Source organism: Ambystoma mexicanum, chromosome 4q (genome assembly GCF_040938575.1).
Source record: "Ambystoma mexicanum isolate Mex_15411 chromosome 4q, UKY_AmexF1_1, whole genome shotgun sequence".
NCBI classification, from domain to species: domain Eukaryota; kingdom Metazoa; phylum Chordata; class Amphibia; order Caudata; family Ambystomatidae; genus Ambystoma; species Ambystoma mexicanum.
Window position 1 is genome coordinate 1,301,085,651 of NC_090928.1, and position 14,803 is coordinate 1,301,100,453.

The following is a 14,803-nucleotide window of genomic DNA, read 5'->3' on the forward strand; positions in this document are numbered from 1 at the left end:
GTTCAGCTTGCTTAAATTAATAATTGGGTGATAGGTAAACATATAGGGACATTTGATAGGAATATTAAAACATATCCCTCCCCCCCTTTCAGCAAAAGTTTTTTATGTCTGTGCTGGAAAGAGACGGTCAGCCCAAGGAAATTAAGCTTTAAAGGCTAAAATGCATGTTTGCAGACACATGAAATGGAGAGAACAAACCATATTGAATATGAGAGAAAGTGTAGTAGTGGATAATTTAGACCACTTGAGTATTAATGCATCCCTGCTGTCTATATTGGTAATAGAGATGAAGTTGTAATAGATGTATCTGATGTATTTTTTGCATAAAAATGTTTTACTTGTTTATGTTCTAAAGTGGAAATGTTTTATTTGTCTTTTAGAAAGATTGTACATTACGGCAAACCGTTAAGGGTGTGAAAACCAGAATATGAACAAAAACCTAAGTGCCCTGAAGACAGCACCAGCAGGATTTGCAATAGGGATTACTTGCCTTGCCTATTCTTAAAAGATATATTCCCATGCTGGTCCTAGAAACACATTTCTATAAAAGTGTTGGCACAGTCCGTTTGGCCCAGAGAAATTGGGAAGGGCTTAAATAAGAGCGGGGTCTTCTCTATAAAAGAGAATACACCCCAATAAGGCATAGAAAAGGTTTTTTTAAGCATATAGTTCTATGCTGTTAGTCGCAATGAAGAAAGATGTACACACAAAATTGATTGTTGAATTGATGTTTGGAACATTTTTAACGTTGTATATTGGAATTGTCAAATTGGTATGATAAATATTAAAATATGTGTATTTTCTGATAATTAAACGGTGAAGTGCCCTTTTGTTTGGGTTTAAGAATGCAAAAAATTAAGTACATATACATCTAAGTTGACTCACTCTGTCCGGCAAGGGAAGGAAGCTGATTAGTGGGATTTCTTGTAATTGGTGTTTCATTATCCTCACCCACTCAGCCCCTAAAAAGAGGATAGGCACAGCTCACGTAAAACTCAATATTCCGCCTAAAGCTGCCACATTCTCTTAGGCGGATTCACCCAGTGTTTCACGCATCACTTTTGAAGAGTGCCGAACAGTCACTAAGGGCTCGTCCTTTCCCTACTCTCTCACTCACCTGATACACCCGAGTATGAAGTATCCAGGTTGCTGGACTCCAGGTACCGCAAAGGGCGCCTGGAATATCTGGTGCATTGGAAGGGTTTTTCCCATGTGGAGGACTCCTGGGAACCCAAAGCACACATCCACGCTCCTGTCCTTCTCCGGAAGTTTCACCGATTACATCCCTGTAAACCGGGAGGTCTGGGCCTTGGCGGGGGGCATACTGTCATGCGCCGCATTTTCAGCTGGCGTCTTTGGCCCCGCTTCCTGATTCCCGTCATGCTTGACGCTGCGTTCACTAAGCGGTCTAGTTTTTTTCCGCTTGGTTGACCGTAGCGTTATTTAACCACTCCTCTCCCTTGGTCCAGCGCGTTGCAACCTTCCACGGTCAGCTGCTTTTCTTCGCTGCCACGGTCTTGCTACACGCTGTTTACCTCTTGCTCCTCGAGCCTTTCCTTTTGCACTTTCCTTTCTCTTCCCGGTCCTGCTCCGGTCTCCGCCTTCAGTTCTCTTCCTCCTTCCTCCTTTCACTCCTTCGTGCCCGGCTTTCTGCCTTTCGTTTGTTTACTTTCTTTTCTGGTGTTGCTGGAGTTTACTTATTCCGGTGCTTCCTGTTGCTGCCTTCTCCCGTCTCTCGTCTGCTTTACACGAGCCCAGCTGCCATCAGGATACCTGCCGGTTCAAGGTGTTTTTGCCTATTCTGGCTTTTTTCCCCCCTTTTTGTCCGTCCTGGGAGGTGGACACGGTCAGGGCGTATTACACGCTCTCACTGTGGCTTCCTCTTGTGGGAGACACGCTCAGCCTCGAAAAAAGGAAAAGGACTACACGGCACACCGAGCGCTCAGCCCAGTTGAGGAGGATTTCGACTCCACAGGTGAGGAGGTTGAAGAGATACAAAAGGGAACTAAAATTGTATTAGAAGCCGGTGCTGACACTACCTCTCACAAAACGGCAGGTGACCATATCAAAATATGTTTTTTTCGTTTCCACGCAACCTGTTCCTGAAAGCCTGGAAAATGGAGAATTCAGCAAAGCAAACTATTTGTTCCTAGCTCCTACAAGGAAAAAACCACAGGCTTCTTTATAGATCATTATATTGGAATCTTTTAAAAAAAAAAAAACTTTTCTCTCTTTTTGGTTATTTTCTCTCACCCCCCTACAGCAAACTAGGATTCCTGGTTGGCGTTATGACCGCCTATATGTGGGAAAAAAAGGGGCAAAAAATTTGGCTGAGATATCTCACGTAACAAAAAAGTTACAAGGGATTAAATGGCGACATACCAAAATCTCCAAAAAAGGCCTTGTCACTGGTGGGAAATACCAATGGCAGGTAAGGGGTTAAAATACATGAGAGAGTGGGAAAAAGGTCTCACTCTCTTCAGGTAAGAAATTAAAAGTCCTGAAGTCCAGCAAAAAGAGTTGGGGGTCTCTAAGGTAGAGGAAATTAGCACATTTTTGAGAATTCTCACTCACCCCCCCCCCAGACTAAGGGACAGGAGGATTTAATCTACTCCTGGATGAATCTCCTTACTCCAGTCGGTCCTATTTTCTGGAGAGACCATTAGCATTTTGGTGATTACACCCTGACCTGTGTTCTATAGTAAAATCAAACCCCTGAAGGCTGATTGACCATCTTAACAATTTAGGATTCTCCCCCTTCATCTGCATTAACCATCTCAAGGGTTGGTGGTCTGTTTGAATTACAAAAGTAGATCCATACAAGTATGGTCTAAACTTCTTCAAAGACCATGCAGTGGCAAAACATTCATGTTCTATGGTTGCCTACCTCGTTTCTTGGTCCTTCAGTTTTCTACTGATGAAGCAGATAGGGTGTTCCCTGCCTTTCTCATCCAGCTGACTCAGAACTGCACCTATAGCTGTATTGGAAGCATCAGTTTGAACAATAAAGGATTGGTTGTAGTCAGGAGCTCTCGAGACTAGAGCTTGACAAAGGGTTTTCTTAAGTCCTTCAAAGGCCTTAGTGCACTCCTCATTCCACCTGACCTTCTTGGGAAATTTGGGTGAGGAGATCACATTCAAGGGGGAAGCTATGGTCCCATAGTTCTTTATGAAGTTCTTATAATAACCTGTGAGACCTAGAAAGGCTCTCACTTGGGTTTGAGTAGTAGGGGTGGCCCAGTCCTTTACAGCTTGTACCTTGCTAGGCAAGGGTGTGATTTCACTTCCTACTACCTCGTGTCCAAGGTAGACCACTTTTCTCTGACCAATTTAACGCTTGCTTTTATGGTCAGATGTGCCTGCTCAAGAGCTTGCAATACATATCCTAAGTGGTCAATATGTTCTTCCCAAGTGGGGCTGAACACTGCAATGCCATGTAGAAGTCCTCCATCCTATTCAGAACATGATTTACCATCCTTTGGAATGTAGCGGGTGCACTTTTTCTAGTCCAAAAGGCATGACCTTAAATTGTTAAAGGCCTCCTGGGGTGGAAAATTCCGTTTTCTCCTTAGCATAGTCTGTCAGAGCTAATTGCCAATAGCCTGAGGTTAGGTCAAATGTACTGAGGTACTTGGCTGAACCAAGTTTATCCACCAGTTCATCTATTCTAGGTAAAGGGTGGGCATCAGTCATGGTGACTGCATTAAGATCTCCATAGTCCACACAGATGTTTAACTCCTCGGATCCTGCCTTTGGTACTAGCACAACTGGTCTAGCCCATGGACTGGTAGATGGCTCTATTATATAGCATCTTCTTGACCTCCTCCTTTATGTGGGTTCTTACATGGTCTGACATTCTGTAACCCCTGATTCTGACAGGGAGACAGTCACCAGTGAAAATATCATGCTGGCCCCAAGGAATCAAGCCTGGTGTCAGTGAAAACAGGGTGGCAAACTGAGCTTTGCACTCCTCCTGTTGTTTCATAGTCAGATCAGAAGAGAGATTAACTCCTTCTATGTTTCCATCTAAAGGCTGTCCCCTGAGAAGGGTCAGGTAGAGGTTCACTCTCCTCCTCTTGATCAGATGCTAAGAGAAAAGCTCCCAGCTCTGGTCGGGATACATAGGGCTTTAGGTGGTTGGTGTGAAAGACCTGGGGGCCTCCTTGGGATTTCCCAAGTCCACCAAATAATTGACCTCTCCAAATTTGCCCACAACCTTGAAGGGTCCAATCCATTTGTCCTGTAAGACCCTCTGCCTTGTAGGTACCATAACTAAAACTAGCTGGTCTTGAGTAAACTCAACCATGTTGGCCTTTTGGTCATGCCAATGTTTAACCAGAGCCTGACCTGCTTTCAAGTTTTCAGAAGCTTCTGTCATCATGTGTGTCATTCTCCTATGGAGAGCTAACACATAGTCAGTGACTCTCACTGGCTTGTGGGAAGGAGCACTCTCCAACCCTTCCTTGATTAGGGGCAATGGACCTCTAACCGGATGATCATAGAGGAGCTCAAAGGGGCTGAAGCCAACCCCTTCCTGAGGGACGTCTCTATAAACAAAAGAAGGCATGGCAGTAGAAGGTTCCACTTTCTTCTAAGGGGTTCTTCTAAAGCACCTATCATGCTGTTTATAGTTCTATTAAACCTCTCTACCAACCCATTGGTTTGGGGATGGTGGGCTGCTAAGAACTTGTAGGTCACTGTGCAGTTTTACCACATGGTTTGCATGTAGTGGGATATGCAATTGTTCCCCCTGCCTGAGATAAACTCCGTAGGAAAACCTACCCTGGTAAACATACCAAGGAGGGCCTTAGCCACTGCCTTGGCAGTAATAGTCCTTATAGGTATTGCTTCAGGATATCTGGTAGCATGGTCTACCATAACCAATATAAATTGGTTGCCTGAAGATGTGGGAGGGTCTAGGGGACCAACAAGGTCAATCCCTACCCTCACAAAGGGAACTCCCACAACTGGGAGAGACACCAATGGTGCCACGTTCTTGGCTCCACTCTTGCCAGATGTCTGACAGTGTGACAGATCCTCCAGAATTTATCTACATCAGACCCCATTTTGGGCAAGTACAAATATAGAGAAATCCTTTCCTTGGCCTTCTTAAAACCTAAGTAACCAGCTAAAGGAATTGCATGGGCTAACTGTAGAAACTATGGTCTCACCTCCTGAGGCACTCACTGTAAAGGATGCCATCCTCCCAGTAAAGCCTGTGCTTCCCTGGCTCTTGCCCATCCAGCTGGGAAGCTGCCTGTTGGCGAAGTCCTTCAAGAGTAGGACACTCTCTTTGACCCCTGCTGAAGTCTTCCGTACAGGGGCCACCTTCTGCTAGCAAAGTCTGCAGCTCAGTATGGTCTTTAGGATCCGGATCTCCAACAGGGGGAGGGGCTTCTTCCAGCTCTGTTTCACCAGTAGCTGGTTCACCATACTCTGGTTGGCCCTCCCACTCAGCCTCAGCTGATGGAGGGGTCACAGAGGTGACCTTGGACTGTCCTCTCAGGGACATCCTGGTTTTGTGCACAGGGGTGATCCCTTTCGTCCTTTCTGAGACTGTTGGTTTCCCCTTTGTCTCTTTCTTTGTCCTGGAATTAGAAGGGTGTCCTTTCTGTGGACTGGGAGTTGTAGGTACTTCTGTAACTACCCATTGAGAGTCATCCAAAGTTTGCTCTCTGGTCAGTCTAGTCTGATCCTGCTTCCTTTTACTGGGAGGCCTGGAGGTGCTTGATACAACTCCAAGAGCTTTTAAGTCATTCCCAAACAGGACACTCCCAGGCACCTCATTCTGGACACTGACAGGAATTCTTACAGTCTTATTGTTGCACTGGATGAGAGCTGGTAGTATTGGAACCATCTGGACAGGGCCTCCAGCAAGCTTAGTGGGGCCTTTGGGTGCCTTAGCAACATACTCATGTTTGAAAAAGGTTTAATCCACCACTGTAATAGTGCCCCCAGTGTCTCTACTGGCTAGGATTTCTTGACCATTCACAAGTATACTGTCCTTGCAATATTCTTTGGGGTTATCTGAAATAGAGTCATACACATCTACATTCTGCTGTTCCCACGGCCCCAGGGACACTATAGAAACAATGGCTGAGACTCCATTGGGGTCTTCAGCCAATAGAGGAAAGTGTCCACTGGCAATGTGAACTTCTCCCTCAGGGATGAAGGCTAAGGAGGCAGTGTGGACCCCTGAATTGCATCTGGGATCCCCTTTCACATGGTCAGTTGACCCACAAGCATAACATTTACCAAATGTTTGACAAATGGGGGTCTTTGCTGACCTCCCTTTCGTTTAACACCAGAGGTTTCACTAGACTGATTCGGTTTCCCAAATGGTTTACACTTCTTATGTTTGTGGCCCTCTTTTCGGTGGTTGGATTTAGAATTTTTGGTCATCGTTCTTGTGCTGTTTTCTCTCATCCTTTTTATGAGTGGCCCCAGAATCCTTGTGAGTGGCCCTGTTGGCAACCCACAAGTCAGCAGCTGCTGCTAGCTTCTTGGGATCAATCTCTTTTGAGTCATCCAAGTGCTGTCTCAGCTCAGGAGAGTGGGCATCAAACATAGATTCCAACAAAAACAAAATTCTCATTCCTTCAAAGGAGTTTATTCTGTAACCCTTAACCCATCCATCTAAGTTTTTCAAAACATTCACACACCCAGATAGCCCAATGGATACCACCAGTCTTTTTGAGGGTCCTAAACCTCTTAAGGTACTGGGAAGAAAATTTCCCAAATCTGGATATCAAAGTCAGTTTCACATTATTTATTTATTTATTTATTTGTAATTTATATAGCGCAAATCCGCTGACCCTAAGGCTTAAGGGTGCTGACTAACATACAGAAACAAACAGAACATCCAGAAGAGATGGTCACAGATGATAAAAGTAGTGCCAGAAGGCAGGATCTCAGACCAAAGGAAGATGTAAGTTGAACAGACAGTTCTTAAATCCTTTCCTGAACACTCTGTTAGAATTTTCAGTTCTGAGTTTCAATGGAAGGTTGTTCCAGCAATGGGAGCCGCAGAATAAAAGGCTCCAACCTTTGTCTGAGATAATCTGCAAATTGGGACAATTAGCTGAAGGAGACCATTGGTTCTGAGGCTATAGTTGCTGGTTTTAAGCCTAAATTCGTCATTCGACATTCTCATACTCCAATCTTTCAAGTTCCCCCATCTCCATTATAGCATGAGTTCCAACCTGGGGAAGCCTAGATAAAAGCCAAGGAATCAGCTGATTCCCTGTGAGACTTGAATCCCATGATTGTATTCAAAAGCATCCAACCAATCCAAAATATCAAGTTTCACATCATACATACTTACTGCTTCTTTGGACAGGGGATGCCTCTTGGGGTGGAAACATTTTCAAGAGTCAATCTTTTCATTTCAAGAGCATGTTGCATTTCAAATTCCCTTTGTTTGATGTCTTGATGTTTGGCCTCAGCCTGAGCTTGTAACCTTTTAAATTCCAATTCAAGCCTCATTTTCTCAAGAGACACATATTCTGACTCCGTACAGGACCTTGTGGGGTCTCAGTGGACATAGGCTGAGGCAAAAGGACCTGCTGAGGCAAAGAGGGGCTCTCATCCTTGGACTCCTCTCTCTCCTCTGACTCTTCTAAGACATTAGAGCTGGACTCTGAATTTTCATCCTCAGTAACATTTTCCACATTTTCTTGATTAGTAGGAGTTAAAGGCCCACTATCCAACCTTTGTTGTTCTAACAACCTTGTTATTAATTCATTTTTCTTTCCTTTAACAGAGAGATTCCTGATTTTACACATTTCTTTCAGTTGTTCTAATGTTAAAATGATCAGGGCTTCCTGTTTGAAGTTATCCATACTTGGCATGCTACAATTGTTATTCCAGTGGAGCTTAGTCTTGTGAAGGTTTTAGTTGAACAAAAAGCAAAGCAATTACTCAATGTAACTACTCTACAATAGATCCTCACCACCTGCCACCAGTGTTAGGCAAGATTGTGTGCAGTACCCTTTGGGTGCACTACAGCAACATTGACCTCCTGGCAATAGGAGCCCAACCTTTGGTATACGTCTGTACTACACAGGTTGGTAGTGGGCTGAGAAGCAAGGCTTATCTAAAGAGGGGTCAATGTGAGCAGTAGTGGAGTTACACAGAGATTTACAATGACAATTACTCAGATAAGCACTTACACTCAAGGTTTCTTCATTAAACAATTATGAATTTATTTAACAGTCTTCTTTAGAAGGGAGCAACACATGTAACACTTCAAAATACACTTCAAATCACACTTTTAGTTTCTCTAATTAGATGATACCCATTGGAGATGGCACACAGACACTTCCTTAACCCTCAGGTGACTTAAATAGCTAGGACACTGTGGACATTAATATATCCCTGGTGCATTCAGAGCAATACCGAGTTTGGTGCAAAGGTTAGATATGGGAATAAAACAAAGGTTAACAAATCATTCATAAACTGGTAAGTACTTTTTAAACCCTCCAATGCAAAGTAAATTAACCCTTTCCTGGGGAACAGTTAAAGCACAAAGTCAGACGTTACAAGAGTCTTCAGGGAGGCAGGACAGTCAATGTTAGTTGAACAAAGTCTAGAGGAGATCTTATTTGCAGGTAAGTAACAGTCTTGCACACTGTTTTCAGAAAAGTTTGTAGTAATAAGAACAGTAAAAGGGCCACAAGCTGGGAGGCTTGTGAGGGCCAAAGCTGCACACAACTCTGCAAGGTTAACCAAGACAAGTCTCAACTGAGAACAAGTAAGGCTACACCACATAAGCTGAGTCCTCTTAAACTTTTCAGTACCTTTGGTTAGAAGGAATGGTTCCAGCTGGCTTCTGTTCCTGTTTAGCTCTTCAGATCCTTTTGTTCCTGGGCCTCAGTCGTGGGGACAAGGGGAGGACGTCTGAGAACTCCTGCACTACAACTTAAAGGTCAGCGGCAGCAATGGTCAAACTTCAATTCAGCAGCACTTTGCGGTTTCAGCGTCCATAGCAAATAGCACCACCGCAGTCTCTCGGATACCACTCTGGACTTTCCTTGCATCTGGGGTCCAGCACTCTGTTGAGGTGGCTCAGGCTTGGTCAATCCTGATTCAAGGGAGTCTGGGGGATCTTCCTTCAGCACGGGTCCGTTTTAAAAGCGATGCACTTGGTTTGGTGTTCCTCTCCCTGGCGCTTTCTTTGGTTGCAGCAGCAGCCGCAGTGGAAGTACAGCCAACTCTGAGAGGTTGTCCAAAAGAGTTCACTTTGGAGTTGATTGGTCCCACCAACTCCAGGGGAGAAGTCGTCCTTGCAGGGCTTCTCTAGTCGAGGCGAATTCGGAGCTTCAGCACAGCAGCAGGGCTTCACTGGGCAAACCAATGGTCCAAGAGTTGCAGCAAGCTTCTCTTCCAAGTTCTTCATCGGAGTCCTTCGTTCCAGTGGTCGGCTCTGCCTTCCAAGCTAAAAGCCACACCTTTTATGCAGGTTTCTCACATTCATTCCAGCCTAGATGCCAGTCACACAGCAGGGTGGCTGTCCTCCAAGGACAGCGAGCTGGTTAATCACCTCAGAGTGCATTTCTGTCTCCTAGGAGATTACCCACAGGGAGTTTTGGGCACCTACCTCACTTCCTGCCCCTGCCAGACACACCGGCGTCAGAGGTGGGCTTCAGCAGTGAACCTTGCAAAAGACAAAACGAACAAAGGGAACAAACCTGGTTTGGCGCACAGAGTAAATCTCAAGAAGGACCTTTGATGAAATGGGCACCCATGGGTGCTTTACCAAGGCTGCAATTGCAGCCCGCGGTAAAAACACACAATGTTAGTAAAAAGTAAACCACTGCCACCAGCCATTAATTGTAGAAAGGGTAGCATAAAAATGTTACATGAGCAACTAGACAAAGGGGATACTAAGTAACCCATCCAGCCCCCTATTGTAAGATAGTGTGTGCTGTGTCTAAAAAGTTACAAAATGTAAGTAAAGTCAATTTTACTTAACTGCTCTGGGAAACAGTAGTTTATCCCAGAGAAGGTATTTAAACCTTTGGGAAAATAAGAGACCTGAGCACTCCAAGGGACTGTGAATATAGTAACGGTCCAGGAAAATAAGAAACTTTAGCATTTATTGCATACCAAACTGAATGAAACAAGCCAAACTGCATTTATTGAACACCGAAGTGAAAGGAAAGGCAAAACTGCTCATTTTGAATATTGTATTGGATGAAACAGCACAACTGCTAACATTGAATACCAAATTGAATGCAAATAACAAACCTGCTAATATTGAACTGAAAGAAGTTGGATGAAGGACTCTGACTACAGAGTTGAAGTCAAGGCTGAGGAAGTGCTCCTTGGGGAGCTGCATTTGAGAAGCCACTTTTTGATTTGCTGCCCAGGAACTACATTGAACGTGGGGAAGGGCACATTTACAAAGTTGTGGAACTTTATTACTTCAAGTGCAAAAGAAGGTCAATTGAACATTGTGGTGAACTCATTGATATTTTGGGGAAAAGAAGCTGAGGATTCAGCCCGAGTCCAAGAGAAGGTAACTTGAACACTGCTGTGAACTTGTTTGTACTCTGGGAAGAACAGCTGAAGAAGGAGCCCTGAGCTGGAAATAGCTCAGAACCTTATGTTTGGAACACTGTTTAGTTTATGGTTGACATCCCTACACATTGTATTTCTTCAGTTGTGAGGGCAAGCATAAGGTTTGGAAACAGACAGACTTTTCAGTAGAATTTACAGACACAGACTATCCTTGGTTTCTTTAGGTGGGGAAATCCCACCTTAGCATAGGGCAAGTTAGGACTTACACCATCCTGACAATTTCTTTACTAAAAGCCTTTTGTTACACTTTGAATCTGTTGTCTGTGTCTCCTTCCATGATGCCAACCTCACAGTGGTAATAGAGTCTTCCCTCCTGGGGGATTATGAGTAACAAGGGGTGGATAGGGACATGGATAGGTTAACAAGATTGTGGAACCTAAGACAGTAAGTAAGTACATGACAAGCAAGAACGTGTTGATTGATAGTCGAAGGGAGGAATGGGGTGAAGGTGCAAATTCAACGCTGCCATGGAGGGTGCACCTACCAATTATGTGACTGAGGGGGGGTGCAGCAGGAACGGGAGGGGTACTCCTCGGGGTGAGTACATCATTGATAGCTGCGCCATGTAACTTATGCGCCATGTGCACAGGTGCAGCCGGAGAAGTCTGTGGGGAAGAGTGGGGACTGGGGCAACAAGTGGGGAAGGGAGCAAAGGGGCACACAGGGGATAGGGGTAAAGGGGCAGTGGTAGTGTAGCACAATAGTGAACAACATAACATCCATTTTGGAGTATAGGCTGCAGGTAAGTAAAACATTTGCTTGGTCACAGCCACAGGCCTCGGGTACTGGGCAAACATGCATTTCTCAAGTTCTCAGCAGTGTGCTGGAGAAATGTTGCAAGTTGGCAGTTCCAAGGAGAATGTAGCTACAGGGGAACTGGACCAGTCGATGCTTCTGAGGCCAGCGAGCTAGGCACATGGGTGCTGGCTGGGAAGTGTAGAGAACTAAACATTCAGTAGTCAATTAAAATCCAACCACGGTGGGCTAAGCGGTTTCAAATCACCACTTGGCAGATGGTTATGGGAAGAGGGCTGTGGGGGATTGGGGGAGCCGGGAGGGGACACATCAGTGGGAGAGCTTTGGTGTCCCTAGGGTACAAAAGTGTTTTGTGTCCTTCTGATGTCCCCAGGGCACCTCATTGGTCCGATGCTGTTTGAATGTCTCCCCTTTGCCAAGCTCATGTTGTCTTTTGGGCTCAATGAGAGCTGACCAATGGCAGATGAATAAAGTTCCAGTGGTCTGCATAATCACGTAATGCTTTGGTACATAATTGCGGGGCGGTGTGGCAAGGCGTGTGACATCACGATGGGTGGTGTGGGACAATGGGGAACAGGATGGCATTGACCAATTACAACTACTCGATGCATGTCCGGATAAAGGGCACTGATGTAGTCACACCAATCAGCTTTCGTAAAGTGTATTAACAAATGTTTCAAAATCAATTTCATGCAAATTACGTTTTATGTGTATAAAGGTTTTGCCTGCAGTGGGTGGCGTTGATAGCTCTCTTCATACAGTTCTGTTCCTCCATGTTATTTGAACCATGCTCTCCCAGCTGTGTCTGGTCCTATAGTAAACTGCGTTACTTCCTGCTTAGTGTATGCTCCTTTTTGGACTACTTTGATGTTCAGTCATTAGTTGCCTTGGAGGACCCCTGATACAGGTTTCTGATGAGCCCACCTAGCTGTCCAATCCCAACCCATTCGCCTGTCCCAGCCATGTCGCTCTTTCTCCTCTTTTGAGGTGTTTGTGCTTTCACTCTCCATGTACACTGCTCCGGCCTTGAAGTGATGGCAAGGACTAATTAAAATCATGCGTTGCACAAACATAGGTTATCTCACTGCAGAAAATAAGAGGTTTCACATTTACTCCAACTCTTACCACCATCAGGGCTGTGAGAACTCAAATAGAGAGAAATACAAACTAGAGGCAAATCTTTCCATTAATTGTATTTTAGACAAAAGAGTACTCTGACAAACCTTTAACTTTGAAAACTTTAGAACAGAATATATAGCAGGCCTTCAAGCTGTTATCCAGCTTACAAACTAAATTCAAAACACAAATAGGAAGAACAGTCCATTTTAAATTTGAGTGGGGTGGCTGACAAGGGATGATACATGAAGAGGTGCCTCTACGAGTGCTGTCGGCTGTCATACACTCTGTGGGACTTACACTCAGTTTTGACGCTGATATCCCCACTACATACACACGACGGTGTGAGGAAGTGAAGTACCGGCCATGATTCGTTGTGGGCAACGATTTTCATTGATTTAATTGGTCAACCAGGTTAAGCCCGCTCCCGCCACCAGGAAGCGGATGTAAGTGCTGGCCGCGTACACTCTGCGCGCGCACTCAAGCAGTGCCTCTACGAGTGCTGTCTGCGCATCGGCGCGTCCCGCGAGGGACTGTACATATGGAACAGTGAGTGGTTTTCTTCTATTGGTTGTGAAGCAGTGATCCTGAAGCGACTTCTCTCCATTCCCTGCCTTGCTTGCTATCTAGGGCGGACAGGATTGGAAGTGCCTGCTTCGGTTGTCCCAGTTGGATTTAGCCCCTTTCAAAATGACTTAATCTGTTCTCTTGCTTGCCGGTAACCCGACCTAGTTGGACATTATTAAGATTAACTCCCAGTGCAGAGCTAGCCTATGCAGTGGTTTGGCAAAGACCGGAAAAGACCTAACTGACGCACCTGATATTAAGAAAGGCAAAAAAGACAATGCACCAGCAAGTCAGCAATCTACTACCTACATCGCAGTCCATAATCACTGGCTATCCTGCGACTGCCAACAATCTACTACCTACATCGCAGTCCATAATCACAGGCTATTCTGCACCAGCCAGCAATCTACTATCTACATCGCAGTCCATAATCACGGGCTATCCTGTGGCTGCCAGCAATCTACTACCTACATCGCAGTCCATAATCACGGGCTATCCTGCGACTGCCAGTAATCTACTACCTACATCGCAGTCCATAATCACGGGCTATCCTGCCGCTGCCAGCAATCTACTACCTACATCGCAGTCCATAATCACGGGCTATCCTGCGGCTGCCAGCAATCTACTACCTACATCGCAGTCCATAATCACGGGCTATCCTGCGGCTGCCAGCAATCTACTACCTACATCGCAGTCCATAATCACAGGCTATCCTGCGACTGCCAGCAATCTACTACCTACATCGCAGTCCATAATCACGGGCTATCCTGCGGCTGCCAGCAATCTACTACCTACATCGCAGTCCATAATCACGGGCTATCCTGCGACTGCCAGCAATCTATTACCTACATCGCAGTCCATAATCACGGGCTATCCTGCGACTGCCAGCAATCTACTACCTACATCGCAGTCCATAATCACGGGATATCCTGCAGCTGCCAGCAATTTACTGCCTATATCGCAGTCCATAATCACGGGCTATCCTGCGCTTTGTGCTTTAGTCTAGTGACTGCCAGCAAGCCTTGGTGCTTTAGTCTAGTGACTGCCAGCAAGCCTTGGTGCTTTAGTCTAGTGACTGCCAGCAAGCCTTGGTGCTTTAGTCTAGTGACTGTCAGCAAGCCTTTGGCTTCCATGGTGTTGGAACTAGCCCCGGTCATTCTCACTAGCACCGATACATTAAATTGCGGTGCTGGCTCAAATGGGCCGGTGGAGTTTGAGCTAAGCATCCAGCTTGCTGATACTAACCCTATTGGGCCAGCTGATGAGTTTGACAATTACATCCTGAGCTCCCCACTCTCAATAGATAATAATGGCTCCCTGCTTACAGGTACATCCAAAAAGGTCATTAGTAAGACCACGCAGACTCTTAGTCACAGAGGAATGCACCACTGTGGTATCTCAGCCTGTAATAGAGATCCTAGCCAATCAGACTCTTCTTGCTCCTCTCTATTGCTGCAAGACTCAGTAAACATTGCTGCTTGCCACGAGGGTGATGTGTTGGAAGAAGCTCTTTGCAATGAACTTTCAATGATGAAAAGCCCACCACCTATTAGCCCTGTGAAACCTCGACGGGAGTCCAATGGAAATGTACACAAAGCCATAAAGCAAGTATGTGAATGGGATTAGTAGTCCATTGTCTTTGCAAAGCATGGGAAGTGGACTGCCTCAGAGCAAGTCAAAAATAATTACTAAATCTCAGGGAGACGGGTCTGTGAAGCAAGGTACTTTAAGAGGCCCTTTGGACAAGTGGACTTGCCCAAGGGCCAAGCTCCCTCAAACTAAG

General features: G+C 45.4%; 1 protein-coding gene across 3 annotated transcripts in view; it reads right to left on the reverse strand.

The window, feature by feature from the left end:
• Positions 1 to 14,803, reverse strand: part of LOC138468402 (uncharacterized) — a 209,976-nt gene that overhangs the window by 5,902 nt on the left and 189,271 nt on the right. The window lies entirely within an intron of this gene.